Here is a 22,253-nt window from a genome sequence, read left to right on the forward strand (position 1 = left end):
ACAACCTACTGTCATGTAACAATGACAAGCAACTTTCCTGTAACACTGATGTCAAAATGTCAGATGAAAAAGCAAGACATTACTTACTTTCAGAGGAGCAGCGTAGCACACGCCATTGAGGCCCACCAACAAAGCTGTGGATAGTTTCCTTGAAGCCAGAGCAGAAAGAAAGAACAAATACAAATGCCGAAACCCGGGATCAAACCAGGGACCTTTAGATCTTCAGTCTAACGCTCTCCCAACTGAGCTATTTCGGCAATTAACTAAATAAAATTCTGTGGCACCCTTGACAATTCACATGCATGTGACTCACAATTTTGACAGTCAAAAAGTACATCATAGCCAGTACGGGGATCGAACCCATGACCTTGGCGTTATTAGCACCACGCTCTAACCAACTGAGCTGAACGGGAACTATCAATTGGGCGCAATTGTTGAGATGCACCGAGCCTCTGCAAGTGCTGGCGAGTAAACTAACAAGTCAACCAACAGCATATCCTGACAAGACTGGACCCTCTTGGTTGCTTCTTGTGGAATTTCCAAACGGCTGGGGAATTGGCTCAAATACTTTGCATTCGTGAGGTAGTGGGATCGATGCCCGCATGCTCCAAAATCACATTGTTTTATGGATCCAAGAAAGCTCCAGTTCACACTTCATGCAGCCTTGTCCTACGACAACCTACTGTCATGTAACAATGACAAGCAACTTTCCTGTAACACTGATGTCAAAATGTCAGATGAAAAAGCAAGACATTACTTACTTTCAGAGGAGCAGCGTAGCACACGCCATTGAGGCCCACAAACAAAGCTGTGGATAGTTTCCTTGAAGCCAGAGCAGAAAGAAAGAACAAATACAAATGCCGAAACCCGGGATTGAACCAGGGACCTTTAGATCTTCAGTCTAACGCTCTCCCAACTGAGCTATTTCGGCAATTCACTAAATTCAATTCTGTGGCAACCTTGACAATTCACATGCATGTGACTCACAATTTTGACAGTCAAAAAGTACATCATAGCCAGTACGGGGATCGAACTCATGACCTTGGCGTTATTAGCACCACGCTCTAACCAACTGAGCTAACCATCCGCTAGCTATTGGACGCAATTGTTGAGATGCACCGAGCCTCTGCAAGTGCTGGAGCGTAAACTAACAAGTCAACCAACAGCATAGCCTGACAAGACTGGACAAGACTTGGTTGCTTCTTTCGGAATTTCCAAACGGCTGGGGAATTAGCTCAAATACTTTGCATGCGTGAGGTAGTGGGATCGATGCCCGCATGCTCCAAAATCACATTGTTTTATGGATCCAAGAAAACTCCAGTTCACACTTCATGCAGCCTTGTCTTACGACAACCTACTGTCATGTAAACAATGACAAGAAACTGTCATTTAACAATGACAAGCAACTCTCATGTAATACTGATGTCACAATGTCAGATGAGAAAGAAGACATTACTTACTTTCAGAGAGCAGCGTATCACACACTCTAACCAACTGAGCTAACCAGCCGCTGGCTACAGAGCACAATTGTTGAGATGCACCGAGCCTCTGCAAGTGCTGGAGCGCAAAATAACAAGTCCACCAACAGCATATACTGACAAGACTGGACACTCTTAGTTGCTCCTTGTGGCAATTCCAAACAGCTGGGGAATTTGATCAATTGGTATTGTGTTTGCTTAGCATGCTATAGGTATTGGGATCGATGCCCGCATTCCCCAAAAACAATTTTTTTTGTGGATCCAAGAAAGCTCCAGTTCACACTTCATGCAGCCTTGTCCTACGACAACCTACTGTCATGTAACAATGACAAGCAACTTTCCTGTAACACTGATGTCAAAATGTCAGATGAAAAAGCAAGACATTACTTACTTTCAGAGGAGCAGCGTAGCACACGCCATTGAGGCCCACCAACAAAGCTGTGGATAGTTTCCTTGAAGCCAGAGCAGAAAGAAAGAACAAATACAAATGCCGAAACCCGGGATCAAACCAGGGACCTTTAGATCTTCAGTCTAACGCTCTCCCAACTGAGCTATTTCGGCAATTAACTAAATAAAATTCTGTGGCACCCTTGACAATTCACATGCATGTGACTCACAATTTTGACAGTCAAAAAGTACATCATAGCCAGTACGGGGATCGAACCCATGACCTTGGCGTTATTAGCACCACGCTCTAACCAACTGAGCTAAACGGGAACTATCAATTGGGAACTATCAATTGGGCGCAATTGTTGAGATGCACTGAGCCTCTGCAAGTGCTGGCGAGTAAACTAACAAGTCAACCAACAGCATATCCTGACAAGACTGGACCCTCTTGGTTGCTTCTTGTGGAATTTCCAAACGGCTGGGGAATTAGCTCAAATACTTTGCATTCGTGAGGTAGTGGGATCGATGCCCGCATGCTCCAAAATCACATTGTTTTATGGATCCAAGAAAGCTCCAGTTCACACTTCATGCAGCCTTGTCCTACGACAACCTACTGTCATGTAACAATGACAAGCAACTTTCCTGTAACACTGATGTCAAAATGTCAGATGAAAAAGCAAGACATTACTTACTTTCAGAGGAGCAGCGTAGCACACGCCATTGAGGCCCACCAACAAAGCTGTGGATAGTTTCCTTGAAGCCAGAGCAGAAAGAAAGAACAAATACAAATGCCGAAACCCGGGATCAAACCAGGGACCTTTAGATCTTCAGTCTAACGCTCTCCCAACTGAGCTATTTCGGCAATTAACTAAATAAAATTCTGTGGCACCCTTGACAATTCACATGCATGTGACTCACAATTTTGACAGTCAAAAAGTACATCATAGCCAGTACGGGGATCGAACCCATGACCTTGGCGTTATTAGCACCACGCTCTAACCAACTGAGCTAACCGTCCGCTAGCTATTGGACGCAATTGTTGAGATGCACCGAGCCTCTGCAAGTGCTGGAGCGTAAACTAACAAGTCAACCAACAGCATAGCCTGACAAGACTGGACAAGACTTGGTTGCTTCTTTCAGAATTTCCAAACGGCTGGGGAATTAGCTCAAATACTTTGCATGCGTGAGGTAGTGGGATCGATGCCCGCATGCTCCAAAATCACATTGTTTTATTGATCCAAGAAAACTCCAGTTCACACTTCATGCAGCCTTGTCTTACGACAACCTACTGTCATGTAAACAATGACAAGAAACTGTCATTTAACAATGACAAGCAACTCTCATGTAATACTGATGTCACAATGTCAGATGAGAAAGAAGACATTACTTACTTTCAGAGAGCAGCGTATCACACACTCTAACCAACTGAGCTAACCAGCCGCTGGCTACAGAGCACAATTGTTGAGATGCACCGAGCCTCTGCAAGTGCTGGAGCGCAAAATAACAAGTCCACCAACAGCATATACTGACAAGACTGGACACTCTTAGTTGCTCCTTGTGGCAATTCCAAACAGCTGGGGAATTTTATCAATTGGTATTGTGTTTGCTTAGCATGCTATAGGTATTGGGATCGATGCCCGCATTCCCCAAAAACAATTTTTTTTGTGGATCCAAGAAAGCTCCAGTTCACACTTCATGCAGCCTTGTCCTACGACAACCTACTGTCATGTAACAATGACAAGCAACTTTCCTGTAACACTGATGTCAAAATGTCAGATGAAAAAGCAAGACATTACTTACTTTCAGAGGAGCAGCGTAGCACACGCCATTGAGGCCCACCAACAAAGCTGTGGATAGTTTCCTTGAAGCCAGAGCAGAAAGAAAGAACAAATACAAATGCCGAAACCCGGGATCAAACCAGGGACCTTTAGATCTTCAGTCTAACGCTCTCCCAACTGAGCTATTTCGGCAATTAACTAAATAAAATTCTGTGGCACCCTTGACAATTCACATGCATGTGACTCACAATTTTGACAGTCAAAAAGTACATCATAGCCAGTACGGGGATCGAACCCATGACCTTGGCGTTATTAGCACCACGCTCTAACCAACTGAGCTAAACGGGAACTATCAATTGGGCGCAATTGTTGAGATGCACCGAGCCTCTGCAAGTGCTGGCGAGTAAACTAACAAGTCAACCAACAGCATATCCTGACAAGACTGGACCCTCTTGGTTGCTTCTTGTGGAATTTCCAAACGGCTGGGGAATTAGCTCAAATACTTTGCATTCGTGAGGTAGTGGGATCGATGCCCGCATGCTCCAAAATCACATTGTTTTATGGATCCAAGAAAGCTCCAGTTCACACTTCATGCAGCCTTGTCCTACGACAACCTACTGTCATGTAACAATGACAAGCAACTTTCCTGTAACACTGATGTCAAAATGTCAGATGAAAAAGCAAGACATTACTTACTTTCAGAGGAGCAGCGTAGCACACGCCATTGAGGCCCACACACAAAGCTGTGGATAGTTTCCTTGAAGCCAGAGCAGAAAGAAAGAACAAATACAAATGCCGAAACCCGGGATTGAACCAGGGACCTTTAGATCTTCAGTCTAACGCTCTCCCAACTGAGCTATTTCGGCAATTCACTAAATTCAATTCTGTGCAACCTTGACAATTCACATGCATGTGACTCACAATTTTGACAGTCAAAAAGTACATCATAGCCAGTACGGGGATCGAACTCATGACCTTGGCGTTATTAGCACCACGCTCTAACCAACTGAGCTAACCGGCCGCTAGCTATTGGACGCAATTGTTGAGATGCACCGAGCCTCTGCAAGTGCTGGAGCGTAAACTAACAAGTCAACCAACAGCATAGCCTGACAAAAATGGACAAGACTTGGTTGCTTCTTGCGGAATTTCCAAACGGCTGGGGAATTAGCTCAAATACTTTGCATGCGTGAGGTAGTGGGATCGATGCCCGCATGCTCCAAAATCACATTGTTTTATGGATCCAAGAAAACTCCAGTTCACACTTCATGCAGCCTTGTCTTACGACAACCTACTGTCATGTAAACAATGACAAGAAACTGTCATTTAACAATGACAAGCAACTCTCATGTAATACTGATGTCACAATGTCAGATGAGAAAGAAGACATTACTTACTTTCAGAGAGCAGCGTATCACACACTCTAACCAACTGAGCTAACCAGCCGCTGGCTACAGAGCACAATTGTTGAGATGCACCGAGCCTCTGCAAGTGCTGGAGCGCAAAATAACAAGTCCACCAACAGCATATACTGACAAGACTGGACACTCTTAGTTGCTCCTTGTGGCAATTCCAAACAGCTGGGGAATTTGATCAATTGGTATTGTGTTTGCTTAGCATGCTATAGGTATTGGGATCGATGCCCGCATTCCCCAAAAACAAATTTTTTTGTGGATCCAAGAAAGCTCCAGTTCACACTTCATGCAGCCTTGTCCTACGACAACCTACTGTCATGTAACAATGACAAGCAACTTTCCTGTAACACTGATGTCAAAATGTCAGATGAAAAAGAAAGACATTACTTACTTTCAGAGGAGCAGCGTAGCACACGCCATTGAGGCCCACAAACAAAGCTGTGGATAGTTTCCTTGAAGCCAGAGCAGAAAGAAAGAACAAATGCAAATGCCGAAACCCGGGATCGAACCAGGGACCTTTAGATCTTCAGTCTAACGCTCTCCCAACTGAGCTATTTCGGAAATTCACTAAATTAAATTCTGTGGCACCCTTGACAATTCACATGCATGTGACTCACAATTTTGACAGTCAAAAAGTACATCATAGCCAGTACGGGGATCGAACCCATGACCTTGGCGTTATTAGCACCACGCTCTAACCAACTGAGCTAAACGGGAACTATCAATTGGGCGCAATTGTTGAGATGCACCGAGCCTCTGCAAGTGCTGGCGAGTAAACTAACAAGTCAACCAACAGCATAGCCTGACAAGACTGGACCCTCTTGGTTGCTTCTTGTGGAATTTCCAAACGGCTGGGGAATTAGCTCAAATACTTTGCATTCGTGAGGTAGTGGGATCGATGCCCGCATGCTCCAAAATCACATTGTTTTATGGATCCAAGAAAACTCCAGTTCACACTTCATGCAGCCTTGTCTTACGACAACCTACTGTCATGTAAACAATGACAAGAAACTGTCATTTAACAATGACAAGCAATTCTCATGTAATACTGATGTCACAATGTCAGATGAGAAAGAAGACATTACTTACTTTCAGAGAGCAGCATATCACACACTCTAACCAACTGAGCTAACCAGCCGCTGGCTACAGAGCACAATTGTTGAGATGCACCGAGCCTCTGCAAGTGCTGGAGTGCAAACTAACAAGTCCACCAACAGCATAGACTGACAAGACTGGACACTCTTAGTTGCTCCTTGTGGCAATTCCAAACAGCTGGGGAATTTGATCAATTGTTATTGTGTTTGCTTAGCATGCTATAGGTATTGGGATCGATGCCCGCATTCCCCAAAAACACATTTTTTTGTGGATCCAAGAAAGCTCCAGTTCACACTTCATGCAGCCTTGTCTTACGACAACCTACTGTCATGTAACAATGACAAGCAACTTTCCTGTAACACTGATGTCAAAATGGCAGATGAAAAAGCAAGACATTACTTACTTTCAGAGGAGCAGCGTAGCACACGCCATTGAGGCCCACAAACAAAGCTGTGGATAGTTTCCTTGAAGCCAGAGCATAAAGAAAGAACAAATACAAATGCCAAAACCCTGGATCGAACCAGGGACCTTTAGATCTTCAGTCTAACGTTCTTCTAACTGAGCTATTTCGGCAATTAACTAAATTAAATTCTGTGGCACCCTTGACAATTCACATGCATGTGACTCACAAGTTTGACAGTCAAAAAGTACATCATAGCCAGTACGGGGATCGAACCCATGACCTTGGCGTTATTAGCACCACGCTCTAAACAACTGAGCTAACCAGCCACTAGCTATTGGACGCAATTGTTGAGATGCACCGAGCCTCTGCAAGTGCTGGAGCGTAAACTAACATGTCAACCAACAGCATAGCCTGACAAGACTGGACCCTCTTGGATGCTTTTTGCGGAATTTCCAAACGGCTGGGGAATTAGCTCAAATACTTTGCATTCGTGAGGTAGTGGGATCGATGCCCGCATGCTCCAAAATCACATTGTTTTATGGATCCAAGAAAACTCCAGTTCACACTTCATGCAGCCTTGTCCTACGACAACCTACTGTCATGTAACAATGACAAGCAACTTTCCTGTAACACTGATGTCAAAATGTCAGATGAAAAAGCAAGACATTACTTACTTTCAGAGGAGCAGCGTAGCACACACCATTGAGGCCCACAAACAAAGCTGTGGATAGTTTCCTTGAAGCCAGAGCAGAAAGAAAGAACAAATACAAATGCCAAAACCCGGGATGGAACCAGGGACCTTTAGATCTTCAGTCTAACACTCTCCCAACTGAGCTATTTCGGCAATTCACTAAATTCAATTCTGTGGCAACCTTGACAATTCACATGCATGTGACTCACAATTTTGACAGTCAAAAAGTACATCATAGCCAGTACGAGGATCGAACCCATGACCTTGGCGTTACTAGCACCACGCTCTAACCAACTGAGCTAACCGGCCACTAGCTATTGGACGCAATTGTTGAGATGCACCGATCCTCTGCAAGTGCTGGAGCGTAAACTAACAAGTCAACCAACAGCATAGCCTGACAAGACTGGACCCTCTTGGATGCTTCTTGCGGAATTTCCAAACGGCTGGGGAATTAGCTCAAATACTTTGCATGCGTGAGGTAGTGGGATCGATGCCCGCATGCTCCAAAATCACATTGTTTTATGGATCCAAGAAAACTCCAGTTCACACTTCATGCAGCCTTGTCTTACGACAACCTACTGTCATGTAAACAATGACAAGAAACTGTCATGTAACAATGACAAGCAACTCTCATGTAATACTGATGTCACAATGTCAGATGAAAAAGAAGACATTACTTACTTTCAGAGAGCAGCGTATCACACACTCTAACCAACTGAGCTAACCGGATTTAAATCTACCAACTTCAAACCCCCCGCCTCATAACCTGCAATCAAAGTTTTAAAGCAATTTTTCACCCCCTTCCCATCCCATAAAAAAATTACTAAAATCTTATTCATTTCAGATAAAACCCATTCTGGCATATCCAAAACGTTCATTACAAAAATAAAAATTGACATCAATGAATTTATTACAATTACTTTCCCTTTTAATTTCAAAGACTACCCCCCTCTACATATTTACCACCTTCCTAACTTTATTACACCACTCCATGTCAAATCCCTAGCTTCCATTTCCTTCACTCCTAACATCTTAATAATCTTTTACCACCTTAAAAGTACATTTCCCCTCATTAATCTTACTCATTACTACTGACTTCTCCATGTTAACCTTTGCACCTGATGCTTGTCCATATAATTTAAAACACTCCATCACCCTTTTTACACTTCCCTCATCTCTAACTGTTATAGTGGTATCATCTGCGTCTTGATGAATCAAACTAAAACCTCCTTGTGGAGTCTGTACACAATTTATAAGATCTTTTTTTCAGAAATGCTGCTAAAGGTTCTACCGATAAAACAAATAATAAAGCTGATAAAGGGCACCCCTGTCTCACAGATCTCTCAAGAATAAAATAATCAGTAAAAACCCCATTACACATTTCCCTACTTTTTGCCGCCTTATATAATTTTATCCATCCTATTATTGTATTACCAAAACCATATTTATCCATTACCCTAAACATAAAATCATGTTCCACCCTATCAAAAGCTTTATTTAAATCTATGCTTAACTATTTTATTTATCACATACAATTAGATCAGCAATATCTCTACCAGGCACACTATAATTCTGTGTAGGTGCTATAATATAATTTAAAACTTGCTTCATTCTATTTGCCAGTATCTTAGTTAAAACCTTATAATCTGAATTTAATAAACTAATTGGCCTATAATTCTCCAGTTTCAATTTGCTCCCCTTATTTTTATATAAAATCATTATCAGCCCTGTCACCATAGATTCTGAAACATTATTATTATCCTCCATATATTGAGAAACCTCCAATAAAATAGGTGCTAAAAACGTTTATATATTTTATAAAACTCTGCAATTATCCCATCTACTCCAGGACTCTAATTTATTGTAAACCCTTAAATCGCATCTTTTTAACTTCATTCACTGTTATCTCCCCATCACACATTTGTTTATCCTCTACATCAATTTGCACATCCACACTATCCAATATCTCCTTTACACACCCCTCATCCACCTCCCCTTTCTTAAATAAATCCTTTAAAAAAAATGCTTCACTGTTTCTAATATCTCTACATAATCATTGCCAACTTCACCCTATAAATTTTCAATCTTTCTAATATACACTGCTCAAAAAAAAGGAACACTAAAATAACACAGCCTAGATCTGAATGAATGAAATGTTCTTATTAAATACATTTTTCTTTACACAGTTGAATGTGCTGACAACATAATCACACAAAAATGATCAATGGAAATCAAATGTATCAACCCATGGAGGTCTGGATTTGGAATCACACTCAAAATTAAAGTGGAAAACCATGACCTCTACAACGCCTGGGCATGCTCCTGATGAGATGGCGGATGGTCTCCTGAGGGATCTCCTCCTGGACTAAAGCATCCGCCAACTCCTGGACAGTCTGTGGTGGATTGAGTGAGACATGATGTCCCAGATGTGCTCAATTGGATTCAGGTCTGGGGAATGCGCGGGCCAGTCCATAGGATCAATACCTTCCTCTTGCAGGAACTGCTGACACACTCCAGCCACATGAGGTCTAGCATTGTCTTGCATTAGGAGGAACCCAGGGCCAACCACACCAGCATATGGTCTCACAAGGGGTCTGAGGATCTCATCTCGGTACCTAATGGCAGTCAGGCTACCTCTGGCGAGCACAGAGGGCTGTGCGGCCCCCCAAAGAAATGCAAGTTGAAGTTTTGTAAACAAATCCAATCTCACGAAGCGTGTTCATTAGGAGCAGACGAAATGTCAAAAAGTTCCATTACAGTCTGTAGAAACATGTCAAACAATGTATAGAATCAATCTTTAGGATGTTGTTAAAATAAATCTTCAATAATGCTCCAACCGGAGAATTCCTTTGTCTGTAGAATTGCGATGGAACAGAGCTCGCTCTCATGTGAACGAGCTCAAGGCATTCTGCAAGACCTCTGACTCATTCCCCTCTCATTTGCCCTCACCTCACAGTAGAAGCATCAAACAAGGTTCTAAAGCCTGTTGACATCTAGGAAGTGCAACATGACCAATATCCCTGTGTCTTCAATAGGGAATGAGTTAAAAAACCTCAGATTTCCCACTTCCTGGTTGGATTTTTTTCAGGTTTTTGCCTGCAATATGTGTTCTGTTATACTCGCAGACATCATTCAAACGGTGTTAGAACCTTCAGAGGATTTTCTATCAAAATATACTAATATATGCATATCTTAGCTTCTGGGACTGAGTAGCAGGCATTTTACTCTGGGCACCTCTGGACAAGATAAGAAGTCATAAGAAGATAAGACTCATCTATGTATCTGTGCCAATATAGCAGGAAACCAATTAAGACATATCGATTTTGGGGTGTAGTTACCCTTTAACTAGGCATGTCAGATAAGAATGACGGCCTAGGAACTGCCTTGTTCAGGGGCAGATTTTTTACCTTCTCGGCTCAGGGATTTGATCTTGCGACCTTCTGGTTACTAGTCCAACGCTCTACCCACCTGCCCGCCCAAGATTGAACTCGTATAATATTATAAAATGCACTTCTTTCAATAAAGTGTTTCACATTCTCCACTGGTTGAAATACTATCCTGTGTCCTCAGATTAATGGAGTTAGATATGCATATGTTTTTTTCCTGTATATATGAATTACAAATCAATCATGTTTAGTCTATTGTATAGTTACAATGTGTAATCATTGATATCCCAGGAGCAGTAAACACTTTTGAAGTGTACAATTGTAATACATACATGCAGACACCGCATCGTTTATATGACTGAAAGTGTCTGTCATACCAGAACCACACCTTTATTTGCCAAGGAAGAGTACATGATTGGTGAATATATTCAATGTACAGGCTACAAGATGGGAATCTCATAAGTGGTATTAACTAAAATACATGTGTATATAGGTCTAGCATCCTTGGCACAATAAAAGGTATATTCTACTCTAGGCTTCATTAATGCCATTCAGACTTGAGGTTCATTGATTGGTATGAATATTAGTTCAGAACTACGTTTTAGGGTCCATACCCAGAGCGGCAACAGTTATTTTTAATCCGACTCAAGCAAGTAAATAGCTAGCCATGTTACTTTAGCTGCATTGCAAGGCAAGCTTACAATTGTGCAGTCAATGCTTTAGCCAGCTAGATGCTTTACAGCCACTGTTTCACAAGACAACATCCTGGTTTGTTGGTTCTCAACAGTCCCTGAAAGACAAATTACAAATTCATTCTCCTAACACAGGCTAAAGAGATTTTCGTAATTTAACTTTGACAAATATATATATATAGCCACGTCTCTACATTATCACATTCCTCTCAAATTGTACATTTGCTTGACTCGTTAAGACAACTTCCATCTGTTTTGTCAGCAATCTTCGTTGAGCGCCACAAGGCAAGTGTGGCTCGTGTCAAAATTAGTCTTTGGGACCCAAATGCATAATGATTGCGCAAACTCCCCTTGTGGTGGTCTGGAGCAATGAAACCGTCCCACGGTGCAAGCTCGCAACTTTAAGGAGTGTCTTCAGTCCCCGCTGTTCCGTACGGTGTGTGTTGAAATCTTATCCTGATGCGGAATAGATTGCAACATATTCATGGCTCTACCTTCGTAGATCGGACTTGGAGATTGTGAAGAGATGTCTTGTGGGGAATGCATGGGTGTCCGAGCTGTGCGCGAGTTTAAAACAGACAGCTCGGTACATTCAGCTTGTCAACACTTCTTACACAAACAAGTAGCGATGAAGTCATGCTCTTCCCATTTGAGCCATGAGAGATTGACATGCATATCATTGAAGAAATATCCATATTGGATGGAAACCAAGCTAGTGAGAGGTATCAAGGAAAGTTGTAATTTCAGTTGAAAAATTACCAACACTGCATCCAACCACAGCCCTGCTGGTTTCACTTTGGGAAACCACCATCTGCTATAACATTGAGTCAGTTCATCCTACTGGACAATGGAAAGCTTTTGTTTCGTCACCCATTGTTTGTCCTAGACGGGAAATTGGTGTGCAACACTTATCTCCCTCCGGTGGATGGTTCAGAGTTCCATGCTTACAAAAGGGTTGATGACAAGCCTACGACATGGTGTTAAGGTAGCTCCAACGGTTAGGATTGTTTTATATAGAACACTTTATTTGTCATGTTAGAACAATACATTACACCCAAAGAATGTATCCAGAAGAAACATATACATGACGCTCCTCAAAGAGGTCTTTGACATGTCGTTGACCTGTTGAGAGAGAGAGAGCGAACCTATTAGTTCAGTTATGGTCTGCCAGGGTCTGAAAAGCATAAAACAAGACCTACCTCTTTTCAGGTTGTCCTGATTCACACATTGTCCACTACAGGGGCCGCCAGTGGGACTACTGGCATCACAGATGACCACATCACAATGGACAAAGACCTAGGAATCAAAGATTTGATGGTGTCAGTTTTTTTGTTAAAATTCTTTTAAAGGGATGATTGCCACACACAAAATTAAAGAATAAAGATTGTTGGGTGAACTTTGTTACCTGGCCACTCGGCTCAACCGCATCATCGGCGATGGAAAACATATAGGCCTCAAAGCGTTTGACGTGAGGGGGGAAGTGGACCCTGGCGTCAGCTTCTACCGGGTGGAAGACCACACGGTATGGATCCTCGGGGTTCTCACAGCTGCCAGTGGAGAGAGAGAGGGACTAAGTTATGAACAAGAAAACGCTGCAAACCCCAACCGCCTTGTGTACGAAGTCTTGTGGTGGTGTCATGACTGTCCTGTAAGGATCAGATCGATTTACAGCAGAAGTGAGTTCTTTCTCCCCCTCCAGTATGAACTAAAGGAATGTTTTTGCTAACAGGCTTTAACCAACAATCACCTTGGTCTGGAACAAACATATTTCATATACAATGTAAAGGCTAGAGACAACCTACCTGTAGAGTAAGCACATTTCTAGTAAAAATCACAAAATAAAAACCAATATGACATTTATTTTCTATAGCTAATCTCTGAGTGCATAAAAGGAATGGTAACAGAAAGTAACATTAGACCAGAAAACCGTGAGGCGCAAGCTAGACATTTGGAACTTTCCTAACCTAGAAAATTAACTTAAAGACCATTCTGCTACCACATCCAAACCATCCTACTCATCACCCACTGAGGAATCAGCAACAGGGTTGATTAGCCTATCTTCCAGAACGTGTGAAAGGAAAATCCATCCTGTAGTTCTGTTCAAGACTAGTCATTGGAGCCACGGACAACCAACGACATTGTGACCTCAGGTAGCCAATCAGAGAAGACCAACCACCTACCTTTCCACAAATACATTCATGCTTTTACTCCAAGCTGGTGCCGGTTCGTGTGTTCAAAAATGTATCAATGATAAGCGTCCCTTACGGAACAGTGGGGGGTGTGAAGAGAAACCTTGTAACAAGCTGTCATTGTGTCACCTGTGTGTTTAGCCTGTTATTTAGTTAGCTAGTAATTCAATTAAACCAACTTGTATAGTACTGAATCATAAGGCTGGGGTTTTTGCAGCTGCAAGGAGGATACGAAGTTAATAAGTTGACTATCAATTTAATAGATTTCTACCGTCTAGAGTTTAAGTCGGGAGACGGTAACATTAAAACCGCTTCCTCGGCACCCCAAATCCTACGTTTTTATTTTATTTTAAAGAACAGAAATTGCGTCAACAATATTTATTTTGGTCTACTGCAATGGCTTGTTAAATGACATGTCAAACATGTATATTCAATTCCATTGACATGAGGTGAGATGTCCCTCTAAATGATCCAGAAAGGTCGCCTGTAGTCTGACCAGAATATTGATCGTGGTTTAACCAAAGTTGCCGAATAGACAGTCGGTATCATCAACAAGGCAATCATATTTTGCAACACAAGTACTTCATTTTAAACAAGAATTTCATGCAATGCGCCAGAGCAATTCTTCCGCTGTTGGAGAAAAATTGGTCACAAAATAAATTCCACACCCACGGCATCGGAGTCACATGGAGGACTTCTGTGAAGGGCGCAGCTCTACTATACAAAGTAACCTACGCATTGACAGTTAAGGCCTACTTTTTTAATTTGCATCTTTGGGAGGTTTATCCTTTACGGTTTAACTGCCAGATATTAGCAAAAAGGAATTTGTGAAATCTGAAGACGTTACATTAAGAGAAACACCCACACCAGTACAAATCACTTGCGCTGACAGACGATGGTAAGGATTTTGCACAACGATATAGTTGCAGCTGAAGTGACAAATCTGAACTACCCCCCATTTTGTGCACAGCCATGTGAATGTTGTCTTTTCCTATGATATACAAAACATTTCAGCCGTTTTTTTTTAAACTGCTATGACATTGCTGATTTAATAAACAGTTACGCCGTGTCCACATGGCCAAATTTAGGTTGATACCAATTCATAAAATTGCATGATTTCAAAGCAAACCCGATCCCCCAAATGAACGGTTTTGACAAATAAAGTTGCTTCACTACACTGCTTGGTGTAACATGCAGCCAGATACTGAAAAGGCACCCGCAAAATAAAGTGTCATTTGCAGCGTGCATAATCATGGGCAAAGTCATTGTAGCCCATTACAAGGTAGGAATAAGAAGTCATCATTCTATAGTAACCCAATTTAAATTCTTGAGATAAAAATTAGGCCAGCATGTCCATCTGTGGCATAGTGCTCACCCAAATAAAAAAATGTTGTAACATTTTTTTTTAAATATGAACATTAGCTAGCTAAATAAGGTTAGCAAGATGCTGCTACACTTGACCGTGGTATTTGTTCATGTTTAGCAACTCCCAATTAGCGCATTCCTCTAGGACAGGAAATTCCATTGAAAGCGGCATCAACTTCTGGGGATCCTGTCAACTGATCCTATTCAGTTTCAAACATCCATGCTGCACAGGCATCTGAACCATCCTTTAGGTTTAGTGCAATAACTGTTTTAAACACAAGCGGTCACTTGTGCCTGAATTCAACCCAAAACCAACAACTATTCAGTCAGTGTTAAAAGCAGTTGTATGAAACCAATCGGAAAGGCAAGCCAAGCTTGCCAGCCGCTCTTGATTTCCATTCGAATGACCATCAGCTTGGCACAACACTGAACTGTAGCAAACCAAAAGGATAACATTGAGTAAAAAGGTGTAGGTAATGCCAACATTAACCTTTTCACACACACAAGTTCCAAATATCTTCAACAGTCACCCCAGTGGGAGTTGATTTTATGCGCGTGATGTCAGAATGCACTCACCGTTCCAACATGTGGACATTTAACCCGCGCTGACCTCAGACCAAAGGCACACTACCTGCTATTTTTCTAGAGGCCGTTTCAACTTCCAATTTTGCCTCATTCATTCACAAATGTAGCCCATTTCACTGTTGCAGACCATTTATATTTGAGAATTTAATGAGCCGGACAAACTTTCCTTCAAAAGAAAGCCCAAGCACTTCCCCAGATCAAGTACACAGTCCTTGAACATTTATTGCCTTCCTTACAAATAACTGTGGACATGCGTGTATTCCTATCAAAGTGCCTTATTTTCTGTGTCACGTGTTGTCGTTTCTACTGCATCGTACCGTAAGTATAATGTACTTAGGGTTTTATTCATGCTTTCTGATTCTTGCCTAGATTGTAATGGACACATGTGTAAAACACTTGAAGGAGGTACTGAATATGAGCTAACACCATACAATGCAGTCGGGTTATCACGTAAGCGTCTGTCAGACTTGTGGTGATCTCAACTGGAGTACCCCCATTGTCTTGAATGCACTGAAGTCGTCAGTTGATTTGAACACGGCATCAGAGTGTAAACTATGGTACCTCAGGGTTGCCAGATCAGACCCCCCTTTCCAGGGGTATATAGCTTAGAAAAACTGTCTGCCTCACCATTTATTGTTGATAAATTCCCAGATCTTAGTAATATTTCCTGCATCATCCTCTTCACAATACCTTCCAAGGACTTAACCCCCAATAATGGATTGTGCTATATCTTGCAACTCTGTTTCGCTTTCGTGCTAAGTGACAACAATTGGCGTTTTGTATAGTTACCTGTAAACTACTTGTCATGTGTACGCCGTAACAAGTACAAACATTATCACATGCTGAAGTGGCCAAACTAAGTTAAGATCTCAGGCAACGGGCGCAGTGAACAGCATTCTAGGAGTTCTTGCTTGACAAACATGGCTGCCATACTTTCTATACTAGACTTACATGGCTCCCTTGTACCGCATCATACTGTAAAACAAGTCAACCTGTTATTTAGACTAGATGATAACGTTAACATTGATATATTTTACAAGCAAAGCTGGAATAAAGTTGTGAAGAACTTTTTCTCAACGCCACAAAACATTGTTTAGATGCTTTTCAGACAACGCGGTTTAGAGTCGTTTGATGCAGCATAAGTTCGTTTCCTATGATATGCTGCAGGGACCACTCAGTGATAACAAGCATGTGAAATTGGGTGGAGATCTGACAGACCACACATGGCTCACATCGTTTTTAAGCATTGTGACCACTCGACCTATGGATGGGGGCATAGCCACGGTAGCCAAAGTAAATGGCCTGCCAAGCATGATAGGTTGCTAATTACTCAGGAACCACACCTGTGGAATAACACTTGTTTAGGCCCAAAAACATGTTACCCATTAATGATGAGATTCCACCGGGGTCGGGAGTCGCGGTCCTCGTTGAGGGTGGCCCAGCAGTGGTCAAGCACCAGCGCTACCTTGGGATCAGAGGACGTGGTCAGCTCCACCTCAAAGTGCAGAGGCTGTCTAAGGTACCTCACCACTGGATAGTCCTCCTCCTGGTGGAACGTGTTATACGAGGCGTCTAGAACACAGAACAAGACAACCGGGGGTCGTGTTCAGTGGGCACCATCTGAACTTGTCCATTAAGAAATGCTCGTTTATCATATCCTGTTGTGCCCCAATGAACACAAGCCATTTATAGCCAACACTATCCACCCCCCACTAGAGGCTTCTGACAAATAGCCACACCTGTAGATCTCAGAACGCAAGAGTAATAGATCACAAGGCTTACATTTTTGGGAATGGTTTTGTAAAGGAGACCTTCCAAGATTCTTTTAGAGGCTAGGGGTCAAGTTGAAATTCTGAATTTGTGCACGCTTACCCTGAGCGAGTCTCATTCTGACCATTAGTCGACCAGTCCCAGTCTCGGCAAAAGGCTCGTTGTCACGCGGCCTGGTCAGAAAGGCCAATGTGCGAGTGATGTTGGCCACATAGTAGCAGGAAACCTTTAACCTAAAAAAGGGATGTGAGCAACTTCAATAGGGGAAACGTCAAGCAGTGGAGTGGACACTGGTAGTAGAGGCACATTTTCCCTGTATACAAAGTATTGAGCAATGGATGAAGAAAAATGAACCTTATGAAAGCTAATAGCTACAATTGTGATGCGTAATGCACTTACTGATATTCCTCCTCTGAAGACGTCGTGGCATTCAGCTTCACCTCAAGTTCATCTGGCAAGGAGATTTCGTTCTCATACAGCATGACATTGTTGATAAACTATGTAGTAGAGGGGAATTGCTTATTACAGCCTGCAGAAGCAAACAGTCCATAAATACACAGTACCCATCACCTCAGGGTAATAGTCATTTTACCTTCCTGGTGGTGCCACAGGAGTTCACAGTGAAGTGGAAGTAGGCGAAGCGATCGTCACTGTAGGTGGGACCACAGGCGGGGTCGCTCAGGGTCAGCTGACCGGGGTTCAGACCGGGAGCAGACTCCACCTTCACTGCCAGCGCAGTCATCGTTCCGTTAGAGAAACACTCTTGGAGGTGGGAGAGCAAAAGACAGGTAGCCATCAGACCTGGGTTCTGTATTTGTTACACTTATTGAGCTTGAACCAATGGAATAGCACCAAAAATGCAAACCATGCCCATCTGGCACTACCATTTAGACTCACGGTATTTGCAAGGAACCCAGGTTTGGTAACCATGTTAAACGACAATTTATCGTAAGTAATTGTTTGAGAACCAACCAGTCAGCGTTTTGAGGAAGCTGCAAGCCAGGGAAAAGTATTTGATGGTCATGTTGTTGTAAGGATTCAACAGAGCCACATCCAGTCTGCTCCTGACAGAGGACGAGTGAACCGACTGGGAACCAATGGGAGAGTTCATTAGTCCAATATTGTATGCATGTATACAGGGTAAGGAATGCAAGGCTAGCTGCAGCAATTTAGGTTAACATGTTTTGGGAGAGCGTCGTACCTCAAACACTGCGTCCGGCGAAGAGAAGGGCAACGTGATGGTGAAGTCTGTGTCGCCCTCTGTTAAATACTGTTGAGCAAACTCATGGTTAAGCAGCCGCTTGCCAACCAAGACCACAAAAAAGGGCTCTTGGTTCCTGTAGTCCACAGTGATGTGGAAGTTCTCCTGATCACAGTTGCCAGTGACTGAGGGTGGCACTGCAAGGACAAACAGGGTTGTGTTCATTATTTAAGCACAAAAAACAGGAAGGTACTACTTGAACTGGTCCAAGAAGAAACCCTTGTTTAGATTGCAAAATGTTTTGCTACGGTGGGACTGAATAAACACAATCCTGGCAAATCAGGAACAGGGAAACTGGGTCCAAATACTCTAAAGCTTAACATTTTCTTTGTAGAAAGACCGCATAGGAAAACCCTACAGTATGGCTAGTTGGTCTTTCACTGCCAATTTCCCTTCAGGGCAATCATTAACGAGAGGAAACCATTCAACAGTAGTTTGGCGTAGTCCAGAGGCATACCAATGTCCAGCAGTACAGCGTCCACAACGGCAGAGTGAGAGAAAGGAGCGTACTCTGGAAAGATGACCAGGCCGTAGATCAGCTGAAGAGTGAAGGTTGTGACACCTTGTTCCGCCCTTCTCTGTAGTGAAGTTAAAAGCATTGGTCAGCATTGTTGCAACAGAACTCTATTCAACATCAAGTGACAACTAAGTACATATGGGGACTATTAAAACAAACTATATACTTATAGTAATGTTGCCCTCATTCCTCTAAATCAAATGCATACAACTGCCAAAATAATGGAAACACTTGAGTAAATGAGGGATACAAAGTACATTTGTGCCATTATTTATATTTTGTTGGTGGCCCACTTATTAGGGCATGAACAAATCACTGCGTGTGGCTTTGCATTTAACAGAAACACACCTCCTTAAAGACCACCGGGTCTGAGAAGGGCACCTCCATCCTGAAGGTCTTCAAGGTGTTGTCAGGGGATCTCTGCTCTTGAACATTGAAGCCCCTGGCGTTGCACTCTGCAACAGTTAGCACCATGGTGGGAAAGGTGATGTTCAGCAGCTCCACATCAAGGTTGAAGGTCCCCAACTCAAGCACAAACACTGCCTGCTCAGGAACTGTGTCTAAGGGCGTGTCTGTTCATTGGCAAACAAAGGAAACCATTTTGAAATGCGGTACAATGGAAGTTGAAAATTGACATTTGTTATTGGGTAAGTCCAGGTATTGCCTCCCCGTTTCAGTACATTTTCTGTTTTGTGCCTAACGAACAACCCAGGCATCCCAAATTACCATAGGCACTATTTAACTAAACCAGACTCACAGTTGCGAACTTGTGGAGGCCTGGCCATCGGAGGTGTTGTGATAGGGAAGAGGACTTTATAGCTGGTGTTCTCGTGTGCGACCTCCTCGATCCACAGCAACTCAAGCATGGGCTCAATGGTGTAAGTGACAAAGTACTGGTCATCCTGAATATGGCTCTGTAAGGGAGACGAGTGATGCAGTCAGGCTGTAATATACAATTTGAGTGCAAAAACAGGTAAACGTTCCTTAAAAGCCAGAATGTTAAATACAATTATTCTACCACTTGTCTTTGCCACTCGTAATTTAAGACACAATATCCAAAGGAAAGTATTGGTTACCAGACTTTAGAAAGCTGGTAGGTGTATGGTTGTCAACTTGCATTTCTGGCGGTGTGCATTTTCAAAGCAACTGACACGCAAAGTAAACACTTGCGCAATATGTAAACAGCAGCCGAGTGTTGCTTGCATTCAGTTGACAGTGGCAAAGCTACCGCCTCCCTAAAAAGTCAGGTAAACAATACTTTAGTGTGGATATTTGGTCTGAAATTTCAAGCGGCTAAAGGACAAACTGCAAAGACAAGAGGTAGAGTATGTTTAAGTGTAATTTTATGCAAAATTCTCACAATTTTGCAAACCATTGTATATTAGCCTGGTTAAGCAAACAATTGCTCAATAAGAAACGTTTTACACAAGACAACGTTTCTAGGAGTTTACCCATGAGAGATGGTAAAGGGTTACTGCAAAGCACTGACAACTGCTATAGTATAAAGGGCTCTACAAATAAGACAGGAACATTTTACTCTTCCAATGCTGACCTTGAAGTAGCCGCCAACCGCCCCCACCGGAATTTCAACAATAATATGAGCCTCTGTGACTAAAACCGAGTAGTTTCTGGCAGCCATTTCCTCAGTGTCCAGCCTCTTAGCGTCAATTCCCATGTACACCTCCAACATGGTGAAGGCATCAGAGGAGAAAGTGGGTCTATGTGCTTGGGCATGTACCAGGTGATCACTTCTGGAGTAAAGGCCACTGCCTCTGCAGTGACACAAGAAGCCAAGTGCACATCAAAACAGAACATTTTGCAACTGAAAACTGTGCCATTATTTGGAAAAAGTTCTCCAAAACATTTTCCCAACTGAACACTACATGAATGTCTTGTCTGGAGCCAATTAAGAACTGGGCTTATAGGCTCTTAAATTATTTCACACTCAACCTGGTGTTGGACAAACAGCCGTGGCATCTACTCGAGTAACCAGCCACTTCTGCTCAAAGAAGGTTGAGGTTGAGAGCACCCGCATCGGAACCCCAGCTACCTGTTCAGGGGGCAACCACACCAGGGCAGTGTTCAGTAGGACACACCGTATTAACAATATGTTGCAGAGTTCAGGTAGGGCCACCGTTTCCAAATGTTTGCTCTACTGAACATGACCCAGTTCATGGAGGTCAGCTTACATTCTGGAGGTATGTCTCCTCTGCATTATGAGGGCTTCTTAACACCAGCCGTGTGGGAGTGTTGGCTATTGCATAGCCCTTTCTTTGGACCTCATCCACATTCATGACATTCTTGCTAGGACTAAAGACGACTGCTGTCATTTTGTATCCTGAAGCAACAGCCTGTCTCAGGAAATGGAAACATGAATTAAACAAAATTGTCAACAAACGCACATTGTTTAGCGCCATCCTGTCATTTGTAGTGAAATTACAGAAACTGAAATATATAAACCTCAGCTCCCCTCCGGAAGTTGCCGCTCCTTGCTTTCGGGCCCCCAGTGGGCTGTTTGGGGATGGTTTTGATGTCTGGAAGAGTCCTTCTGACAGACACCTAGAGAAGAAAGGCCATTATTCCCTATGCATTTTCTCCCTCCCATACAATAGGAAATCAAGGGCCAGTTCTCAATCTGTCCACTCGCCTCCTTAAATGCATTGAGAATAGGCTAAAGTTCTCCTATGTGCATTTTGAAGACGCGAGTGGAATTGAGAGAGTCAAGACCTCTACGTTGTGTCGCAGAAGAAATGAAACACGGGACAGTTGTAGCTCTAGACAGATCATTTATACAGGCAGTACAACAAGCGGGACTATAAACATGTCCATTGGGGCATGCTCTGCTCACTTGCCTCCATGTAGTTGCGGTCGCACAGAATCTCTCGGGAGGTCCAGGGGGTGTAGCTACAGGTTTTGCCAACTCTATAAACAGGGTCTTCAGTCATGTGGTTTCCTGGCAGCCTGAACTGCATGACCAAGCTGAACATCTTATCATCCTAAAATGAAGGGGAAGGGAAAAAGCCTTCATTATATAGCAAAAAAAAAACATCTGGTGACATTCATGCAAGTTATAGACTGTGGCAAAATTGGCTATATGAATGCAGCTGCCACTGTATTGAAGCCACACTACAGGAGTAGAGCTCAATAGTTCACATCACTGCAGTCTGTATCAGAAAGTTGGCTGGCCCTCTGAAAGCCCTCCATAAACTTCTGCTGTACCTTACGTCTCGTTAACTTAGAGGTT

At 42.8% G+C, this 22,253-nt stretch overlaps 11 non-coding genes and 1 pseudogene across 12 annotated transcripts; all 12 read right to left on the bottom strand.

The window, feature by feature from the left end:
- Nucleotides 1–184: 184 nt before the first annotated feature.
- trnaf-gaa (transfer RNA phenylalanine (anticodon GAA)) lies at nt 185–257 on the bottom strand. Its single transcript has one exon. It is a non-coding gene; the product is annotated as a tRNA-Phe (tRNA).
- A 601-nt stretch (nt 258–858) lies between these two features.
- On the bottom strand, nt 859–931 carry trnaf-gaa (transfer RNA phenylalanine (anticodon GAA)). Its single transcript has one exon. It is a non-coding gene; the product is annotated as a tRNA-Phe (tRNA).
- A 1,035-nt stretch (nt 932–1,966) lies between these two features.
- On the bottom strand, nt 1,967–2,039 carry trnaf-gaa (transfer RNA phenylalanine (anticodon GAA)). Its single transcript has one exon. It is a non-coding gene; the product is annotated as a tRNA-Phe (tRNA).
- Nucleotides 2,040–2,654: 615 nt separating this feature from the next.
- trnaf-gaa (transfer RNA phenylalanine (anticodon GAA)) lies at nt 2,655–2,727 on the bottom strand. Its single transcript has one exon. It is a non-coding gene; the product is annotated as a tRNA-Phe (tRNA).
- Nucleotides 2,728–2,809: 82 nt separating this feature from the next.
- Nucleotides 2,810–2,883, bottom strand: trnai-aau (transfer RNA isoleucine (anticodon AAU)). Its single transcript has one exon. It is a non-coding gene; the product is annotated as a tRNA-Ile (tRNA).
- An 879-nt stretch (nt 2,884–3,762) lies between these two features.
- Nucleotides 3,763–3,835, bottom strand: trnaf-gaa (transfer RNA phenylalanine (anticodon GAA)). The gene has a single exon. It is a non-coding gene; the product is annotated as a tRNA-Phe (tRNA).
- Nucleotides 3,836–4,436: 601 nt separating this feature from the next.
- trnaf-gaa (transfer RNA phenylalanine (anticodon GAA)) lies at nt 4,437–4,509 on the bottom strand. Its single transcript has one exon. It is a non-coding gene; the product is annotated as a tRNA-Phe (tRNA).
- An 81-nt stretch (nt 4,510–4,590) lies between these two features.
- Nucleotides 4,591–4,664, bottom strand: trnai-aau (transfer RNA isoleucine (anticodon AAU)). The gene has a single exon. It is a non-coding gene; the product is annotated as a tRNA-Ile (tRNA).
- An 879-nt stretch (nt 4,665–5,543) lies between these two features.
- On the bottom strand, nt 5,544–5,616 carry trnaf-gaa (transfer RNA phenylalanine (anticodon GAA)). Its single transcript has one exon. It is a non-coding gene; the product is annotated as a tRNA-Phe (tRNA).
- A 1,189-nt stretch (nt 5,617–6,805) lies between these two features.
- Nucleotides 6,806–6,879, bottom strand: trnai-aau (transfer RNA isoleucine (anticodon AAU)). Its single transcript has one exon. It is a non-coding gene; the product is annotated as a tRNA-Ile (tRNA).
- A 600-nt stretch (nt 6,880–7,479) lies between these two features.
- Nucleotides 7,480–7,553, bottom strand: trnat-agu (transfer RNA threonine (anticodon AGU)). The gene has a single exon. It is a non-coding gene; the product is annotated as a tRNA-Thr (tRNA).
- Nucleotides 7,554–12,320: 4,767 nt separating this feature from the next.
- On the bottom strand, nt 12,321–21,243 carry LOC116365920 (zona pellucida sperm-binding protein 4-like; annotated as a pseudogene). Its single transcript, XR_004208207.1, has 15 exons — nt 21,199–21,243; nt 20,960–21,059; nt 20,562–20,781; nt 19,767–19,923; nt 19,358–19,581; nt 18,950–19,070; nt 18,433–18,629; nt 18,204–18,318; nt 17,824–17,993; nt 17,631–17,728; nt 17,334–17,464; nt 16,844–17,033; nt 12,728–12,869; nt 12,522–12,618; nt 12,321–12,444 (listed from the first exon to the last, which is right to left on the bottom strand). The product of XR_004208207.1 is annotated as a zona pellucida sperm-binding protein 4-like (transcript).
- Between the last annotated feature and the right edge of the window lie 1,010 nt (nt 21,244–22,253).

Source organism: Oncorhynchus kisutch, unplaced genomic scaffold, assembly GCF_002021735.2.
Source record: "Oncorhynchus kisutch isolate 150728-3 unplaced genomic scaffold, Okis_V2 scaffold1313, whole genome shotgun sequence".
NCBI lineage: Eukaryota > Metazoa > Chordata > Actinopteri > Salmoniformes > Salmonidae > Oncorhynchus > Oncorhynchus kisutch.